At 29.9% G+C, this 6000-nt stretch overlaps 1 protein-coding gene across 1 annotated transcript in view; it reads right to left on the reverse strand.

The window, feature by feature from the left end:
* Nucleotides 1–5617, reverse strand: part of LOC124538896 (fibroblast growth factor receptor homolog 1-like) — a 79225-nt gene extending 73608 nt beyond the window's left edge. The window contains exon 1 of the mRNA XM_047116148.1: nucleotides 5389–5617. The gene's annotated coding sequence lies outside the window, so the exon portion shown is untranslated. The remainder of the gene's footprint in view (nucleotides 1–5388) is intronic.
* Nucleotides 5618–6000: the final 383 nt, after the last annotated feature.

Here is a 6000-nt window from a genome sequence, read left to right on the forward strand (position 1 = left end):
TGAATATTTATTATTCCTGAAGAATCAAATTATATTCTCATACATATATAAACATGTCTGGATAGAGAAATTCTCTGAAATCTTCAACGATTTTGAAGGACTATCAGCGGTTTGGCACATTTATTATACTTTTACTATCGTACGTCAAGTAAACTAAAATGTATGAATCAAAAACCTAAATTCTATTTTCAAACTTTATGATCAACTTTATAGTTCAGTTTTTTTTTTGTTTTTATTTCGAAGTATGCTTTTATGACGTTTTTATGTTAAAATTTTAACATCGCACTAAGTTTAACAATTCGGTATTTGACATGGCTAACAATTAAATGAGAAAATAATTGAACTATGTAGATTTCAAGATGCTGATTCAGAATAACTATGTCAATTTACAAATTAAACATTATAAATATTTTTATTTCTTAAAAATAAATAATAAATTTTGCATCTGTGCAATTACAAAACTCAAACGGCTCACTAGCCAATCAGAACGCGTGACGTTACGATTCAATAAACAAACAAATCTTGTTTGGTCTGTCAAACAAATTGCACTGTTACTTTTGTACGGTGGTGTTATTTTATTAATAATTTTGTGTTGATTTTATTAGTTATTCAGTCAAAATGCAAGTAGAGAAACACTTTATAAAAGCTGATAGTGCTAATCTGCCAAAAGTTGATTCGTTTATGATTGCAAATTTCTTTGCATCAAACACGGACTTCTGTTCTGCAGAATTTAGAAACGTGAAAACTTCAGTGTAAGTATAAAAACGGTATCTATCTAATATACATATATTCATAATGTTCTAATTCAATCGATGTCCTTAGCCTTAAAATTTTGATATTATTTGTCATTATTTACTTTGTTGGTTATGTATGTCAAAAAATATATTTCGGGTTATATTGCGGTAGGTAATAATTTATAATTAACGGAAGCAGTTTTAGAATGCAAAAAGTGTCTATCAAAATATAACTACTAATACATTGATGCGTAACATGGTCTGCTGACCATTTACAATTTTTTTTTCATAATTATTTTATTGAAATATTTCTATTTACAGATCATCAAGACAGTCCTATGGTGATGATGCTATTGGTTATGTTCAATTAAAACGTGACCACACTCTGTGCACAGTGAAATGCAGAATATGCCCTGAGCATAACGTTCGTCAGCCACTTTTTACGAAAAAGCCCCGATTGTGGCACATGAATAAATAATTTATTGGGATTTTTTGTTGTTGTACTTGTACAGCAACGAACTGTGCAAACTTTGTATGATGACGAAGCCATTTCTTTGAGATTTCAAGAAAAACAAGAGAAAAACAGTTTACACAGGATCATTCACTTTTATTGAATCATGACGTCACGGCCTAATTTGTCACGTGACTCGCTGTTTTGGCGGGAATTTTGAATCGTATTATTTAAAATGACTGTTTTTGTTATAAATTAACTTTAAAAATGAAATAAACAATTATTAAACGTATCTTTAGTGTCCTAAGAATACAATGAAATACTTTTTATAAAATTGTCAAATACCCAATTCGTGACTGTTAGTGCTCAAAGGTCAAACGTAAAATAGTTTCAATTATATAACAAATATAAAATATTAATTAATCATTTATTTAATTCACCTATTTAATCTTATGATTAATATATTCAATCTGATAATTGGACCTAATTTTTTTAGGCTGTATGATGCGATACCTATGCGCTTCCAAGAGGAATCTCAATAAAAAATGTAATATTCGTTTTTCAAACAATTTGAATTATATGCAGAGAGAATGGAATTATATATTCTTTAAATGATGAATCGATCAATAAAACAACAATTACTGTCTATGTAAGGCGATCCATGGCCAGAGTCGAGGACCCTTATCATACTCGTACATCCCGCCTTAACATATAACACATTGCTCAACTTCGAACTAAAAGTAAAGTTGAAATATCTAAAGTGGTATTCCTTCTATTCATATAATAATACAAAATTTAAAAAAGGAATTAGAAAAAACATTTCAATCATTTAAATACAATTAAAAAAAATGTTTTTAATACATTTTGCATTTTAATTTGTATCAAATTAATATATATTTTTAAGTTTGCTGATAAAATTATGCTTGTTAATTTCCAAATTGTCTTTTACGTAAATTTTGTAACATCACGTTCAAAATAAAGTCGTAGTACGGGTCTATTGTCAATGTACGTTTTTATTAAAAAAAAATTCGCATAAGAAATGAGTGGAGTGGAGTTTCTTCATTAACCATTTTAATTTTTTTGTAGTGCGGTGTAGATTTTTTGTATCCTTTGTAAATAGTCGTTGAGCGTCTGGCACCGTTTAACAATTAGTATCTATGTAAGGCGAGTCAAGGCTAGAGGCTGGGCCGAGAACCGACCCTTAGCATGCATCCAGCGTTCAAACGAGTAACACGTGGCTAACAATGTGTTTTTGTTGCTAATGGAACTGTGAGATCAATGGAGTTACCATTGTCACTAAAAATATCATACACTTTTATTTCAAAACTGCATTTGTTTTTAATATAACAAATTTTGCTGTGTTGATTATAATATTTTATAAATATTTACAGATTTAAAGAAGTAAAATGAAACTGTTAAATTTTCAAAAATTATATTTTTAATTTATATTTGTATGTATTTAATTTATTTACTTGCGTTACCAACTTAGATAAATAAAAAAAATACATAGAATTCAGTGTTTTAATACCATTAGGTATAAGGCTCTTGTTCAAATGATGTGTATGATTAATACGAATATGAGACAACATCACATACATTACTCTGATCCCAATGTAAGTAGCTGAAGCACTTGTGATACGAAGTAACAAAGCTATCCCAAAGTAAGTAAAAATATATGTATATATAGGCAAGAGCCTCCACGGTTTACTATGTTCTCCATTCGCATCTAACGTGTGCCAAACACGTGGTGAGTCCCTTAGCGAAAAAAAATATAGTTTCTCTATTGTTAACCAACATTAGCCAATTACTAGTATTTAATAGTTAATGACATTTGAGATAAATAAAACATACGAGAATTATTTTATGGAAACATGCACATGTTTTTGTCTAAGTATGATTATATATTTTTTTTTATTTCTAAAATTCTATCAGTTTAGTTTCTTTTATAAAATTACTAAGCCTAACGCAATTTAATTGATAATGAATAGGTAACAGGTTACATTAAGTAAAATAGTGTTAGAATATCTCTACAAACGAAGTAAATTCAAAATTTACTTTTAGACATAGTAGATAAATATTTAGTTTTAATAAAAAAACCTCTTAGTTACTAATGACAAAAATTCAAACGATATACAAATCAATAGGTACCTATATATTTTAGTTTTTCTTATATAATCAATTGTATAAACTCAAGATAAGTTTTTAATATCATAAAAAATACTGCAACAAAAGTATATTACATAAAAATACACTACGCTACAGAGTATTCCTTATTAATATTTATATAATTAAACACAAGTAGGTACACGTACCAACCCACTCCTTAATAGGAGAGGAGGATTTTGCCCAGCAGTGGGATATTTACAAACTGTACTGTACTATACACGTACTAATTATTCCAACCAATTTATTTTTTGACATTTACACTTCCTCACAGCTTTCCTCTCCGGAGCTTAGCACTTGAGCAAACATAATACATTATTTCAAATAAAATCGTTCTTATTGTATGTGATAGAAACTACCATCCATTAAAATATGTATTTAGGTTAAAACATACAAAGTTTATTGTCGTATTTACGGGAAACTTCAAAAATGTTTCACTTTTTCATTCGAGCGGAGATATTTCTGTATGTTCCTTTGATCATTGCTAATGACCGACACAGTTGATAAAGTAGTTATGATGATTTATACAAACTCTTATAATGTTACGATGCTGTAAAATATTAAGGCTCTACGAGAATAAAGAAACGTCCCGAGCGCACATTATGAATCTCACTTTAAGCTGATAACAATTTGATTAAAAAGCATGGAATTAATACTTGTTGACTTGGAAGTAAGATGTGTCTGACAGTACAGAATGGATTTTGAAAAAGAGTAACTACTGAGTTTCTTGCCGGTTCTTCTCGGTAGAATCTACTTTCCAAACCAGTGCTAACTTCACTTAATATAGTTGTAAATTAACGATTCAAAGTGCTTGTAAAAGCCTACTTCAAGTTTATTTTAATTTGATCTGACTGATGGAAACTCTGATTAAATTTAGTAAATAGTCTTACGGACAAATACCTACCTTTTCAAAAGTTCGTAGGTTAGTTTCTAGATTTTTTTATTTACCGAAAATATACATAATGCACCTAATATAAGGATTTTTTTTTTTCGATTAAAAACTTGTATAACTAATCGTACAGTGGTGCTAATCTCTGATTTTTCCTTAATATAAAAATAGTGTGCCGGGCCGAGATGACCCAGTGGTAAGAACGCGTGCATCTTAATGGATGATTGCGGATCAAACCCAGGCAAGGATCACTAAATTTTCATGTGCTTAATTTGTGTTTATAATTCATATTGAGCTAGGCGGTGAAGGAAAACATCGTAAGTAAGCTAGTATGTGCTTAATTTCAACGAAATACTGCCACATGTGAATCCACCCGCATTGGAGCAGCATGGTGGAATATGCTCCAAACATTCTCCTCAAAGGGAGAGGCCTTATCCCAGCAATAATAGTTTAACTAATACATCAAAATGTATTGTTAAAATAAAACTAAATTATGATAATAATCTAATAGGTTATTTTTAATTAAGTTTTGTTTTTGAAAAAAAATATTAGCTGTCATTTATAAATAATATCATATACTTTATTCAAGACTCATAAGCAGTTTTAAATCGTCTAATTTAATTGAAGATAAAAAAGCAACGGTTCGGAATGTAGATTTCAGCGAAAGTAAACAGGCAGAAAAGTCTTAATAATTACGTAAACAAATTAAATTAAATTTATACATCGCGTATTGAAATCAACGAATGCCAGTAGCGCACTGCCAATGCCACTAGCGATTTCTTTTCAGCGATCATACGTTCTTGTGTAACAAGCCTTATTTACTTTCCTTTTTTTTTCTTATTTTAATAATAAAGCTTGCACTACATTATTTTAGAATAATATTTAATAGACCTTTAAAAATTAAAAATATTATAATGTTATACTAACTTTTACCTACAAAACGAGCAAAAAATTATGCACATGTTCCTAGTCATCCCTCTGATTCAATTTTACACATGTGTTTCGAATTCCTCAAACACCAACGAACCGTTAACAATTACTACGAATATTTCTAGGTAATTATGAATCATGTTTAATATGAAACTAATTATGTTTTCATACACAGACGTTCTATATTTAATTATATCTTAAAATAACACAAATCGACTTACCAGCTTTCTGGGAATGAACACAGTTCCCGCGCACACAGAACTCAACAAATTGTCACTGGGATATCGTCACAGAAAACTGAGGTCACAATATAATATAAACACAACACTATAATGTTACTCGAAACGATTCAGTTCAGGCTAAAACGATGTCGAGTTAAATTTTCAGGAAAACTCGTTGGAGGTCATACGTCCGCACGACTCGAGTGTTGAGCTAAAACTGAAGACAATCAGAGCTTTCAGCGTAGCGATGCGCGTGCGCTCCGATCGCGACAACGCTGTGTATACGCTATCTCTTTCTTCACTACCGCAAGCTCGCGTTTTGTTTTATTTCCTTCTCGTTCTAACCTAATGTCTTTGCGTGAAAATTAAGAAAACGCACCCGACATTCGTATTACGTAATTCGAGTGATTTATTTTGTCTTCTGATTAATACTTTTTATGTTAACGAGTTATATGTTAATGTGAATATATATTCATTGTAACAGGGAAATATATATTACGTTGAAAGTATTACGAGCTGCTACGGTCGTAGAAAAAAAGTTACAATTACCTAACAATCGCTGATAAGGAACTTTTCAATTTTTGTATATCTTATAATTTAAAAAAAATGTTA

Source organism: Vanessa cardui, chromosome 21 (genome assembly GCF_905220365.1).
Source record: "Vanessa cardui chromosome 21, ilVanCard2.1, whole genome shotgun sequence".
Taxonomy (NCBI): Eukaryota; Metazoa; Arthropoda; class Insecta; order Lepidoptera; family Nymphalidae; genus Vanessa; species Vanessa cardui.